This window comes from Malania oleifera, chromosome 2 (assembly GCF_029873635.1).
Source record: "Malania oleifera isolate guangnan ecotype guangnan chromosome 2, ASM2987363v1, whole genome shotgun sequence".
In the NCBI taxonomy this organism is placed as follows: domain Eukaryota; kingdom Viridiplantae; phylum Streptophyta; class Magnoliopsida; order Santalales; family Ximeniaceae; genus Malania; species Malania oleifera.
In genome coordinates, this window is record NC_080418.1 from 28,520,550 (window position 1) to 28,523,366 (window position 2,817).

Below are 2,817 nucleotides of genomic sequence, written 5' to 3' on the forward strand. Positions count from 1 at the left end.
CATCCAACTGAGACCACCTTAGATCAACTTATTCACAAACTTGTCGTGAACACATTTGAGGCATTAACTGGTTGAAGAATCTTCGTACGTAGAGAACATGTGTTGTGTTCTTGACTTTTTGTGATATTTCTGTGGAGCAGACATTAGCATTTCATTTCACGCGCATTTTCATTTCTTCTGCTCATTCTTTATTTTTCTGCCTTTTCTTGAACAATTAAGACAATCATTACACTTCGTTTGTTATCTTCATACCATCAACGGGAATTAAGTTCGAATAGTGGTCCATGAATTAAGTCTGTCTCTAGGGGTGGCTCAGCCTTCACATGTTGAGTAGGTTACAAGACCTAGGTTTCTATCTCCCCACCCCCACTAGAAGTCACCTCTAGGCTAGCAAATCAAAAAACAAAGACTAGTGTACAAGGAATCATCCAGAAAAAAGAGAATTGAGTTCCATGAACTCTGATTTGATATTAACGCTCAAAAGGATGATACACAGCTCAAGGATATCTCACAAGGTGTCATAGTCTCCACGGGTGTTCTCTCAGTACTCACAAGGAACCCTAAGTGCAATGAATCATGTAAATGTGTTTATTTAGCCTCGTGAGATGCATGTAGATACAGGAAATTATATAGCCAAACTAACACGAATGTACTACTAATCGATTATTCATGGAGTCATAAAATCATATAAAGAGAAACTACGCATAAATGACTCAAGTGTGTAGTTCTTAGGTTATATGCAGGTATGTGAAGGGTACGAGTCAATGTTAAGCATAGCATAATTCAATGTAATTCCTCACTACTCTTCCTTTCTTTCTTTCCTTTTTTTTTGATTTTTGATGATTTTTTTTCTATTTTTTTTTTAAATATAAAACCCAATACATATACGTGTATACGTGCATAGTGTCACATGCAAATGCTCACCCCCCAACTAAAATGGAACATTGTCCTCAATGTAAAAGCATAGGGGAAATAGAAAAACTGTGCACGGGAAAAATGGGGCGTACCTGGATGAAGAAATAATGGAAAAGGAAAACTGAACTAAAGGAAATTGTACCTATCAATAAACTAAAAATAAGATAGAATGAAACAAAATGAAAACAAAGGAAAGAAAAACGTCACAGTGTGTCTGGAGGAGGCTCGGGAGGAATTTCGTCTAGTGGGTGCAGATTTATAAATTGAACTAGCGAATCTCCAAATTTGAGTCGCCATAATGCATCAGCTTTGTTATCTGCACAGAAGTTATCTATGACTAAGTCAATACTACCCACAATATCAGACAACACATTTTCAAATTGTCTTTCTTGTTTTAACAAGAAAGGATCCTTATCCAGTATAGTTTCCAGGAAATATACTTCTTTAAGAACCGGCCTTTGAGGAAAAGTTTTTGGAACAATTACCTTTGGTTCTTCAGAAGCATCAACATTAAAATTGGTACCTGGTTCCTTGAAGGTTAAAGTCTCACCATTCTACTCAACTTCTTCATCTAGTGCACCAGTCACCCTACCATAGCTGAGATTTGCTTCGACATTGCAATCATTGACATTTGCTTCAATATAGGATGACAGTTCCATGATTGCAATCTGCACTTGAGTATCTGGCTGGGCTTGAAATTGGGATTCATCTATCTCCAAAGCATTCAATAATGTGTTCAGCCTAGTCAATTCGGTGCTTATCTCGTTGATGGCTTGACAAGTTTTAGAATTGATCACATTTTGGCTTGCCATGAACTGTTGCAAGCTAACGGTTAGTTGCTGGATGGAATCTTCCATTTCCCTTCTTTGCATTGGAGGAGGCTAATTTGCAAAGTAAGAGGGTCCCGAGTCTTGGCTAGATGCTGCATAAGGAATGTATTGACTTTGTTCCTAGGGAGATGGCTCCACTTGGTCATTCATCCAACTGAAATTTGAATGACTTCTACAACCTGCATTGTAAGTATCAGAATAAGGTTCATAAGAAATCTCAGAAACCATATACACCGGGTTAGACTGATCAAGCAAAACTTCCTTAAGAGCAGGAATAGTTGGTCATGCATCAGTCGCATGCCCTGGATCCTCACATATGCTGCATTTTTTAGAAGATGATGGTAAAACATGCATTTCATTTACCTCCTTAAGCTCAATGGAATCTAACCTTTTGGACAACAATGCAAGCCTAGCATTCAAATCATCAACTTCTTCCAATTGATACTTACCACCCCCACTAATACATTTTTGCTTTTCAAATCTATCATACACATCAGAGACAACCCAAGATTGGGCGTTTTCAGCCAAATAATCAAAATAGTCAAAAGCTTCTTCACGCTCTTTATTGAAAAACTCACCGTTACACATTGTTTCCACAAATTGCCTCATCTTTGGCTGCAACCCCTCATAGAAAAAACTGATGACCCTCCAATTCTCATACCCATGGTGAGGACATGCATTTAAAAGGTCTTTGAAACGTTCCCAACACTGATAAAATGTTTCCACATCATTTTGGAAAAAATTGATGATTTGTCTTTTCAAAGCATTAGTTCTTTGCATGGGAAAAAATTTCTTTAAAAACTCAGTTTGCATTTCTTGCCAAGTCCCAATGGATCTTGGCCTTAAGGAATAAAACCAGGTTTTTGCCTTATCTTTTAAAGAAAAGGGAAACAATTTCAGTGTTATTACCTCCTTAGTGCATGTTCTATCCATGAATGTGGCACAAACTTCTTCAAACTCTTTAATATGCAAATATGGGTTTTCAGATTCAATGCCATGAAAATGAGGTAATAATGGAATCATCCCAGGTTTAAAATTGAAAGCATTTGCATTCAAAGGTAGAATAATGCAG

General features: G+C 37.2%; 1 non-coding gene across 1 annotated transcript; it reads left to right on the forward strand.

Moving 5' to 3' along the window:
• Nucleotides 1-2,403: 2,403 nt before the first annotated feature.
• On the forward strand, nt 2,404-2,511 carry LOC131150034 (small nucleolar RNA R71). Its single transcript, XR_009135420.1, has one exon. It is a non-coding gene; the product is annotated as a small nucleolar RNA R71 (small nucleolar RNA).
• The last annotated feature ends 306 nt before the right edge of the window (nt 2,512-2,817 follow it).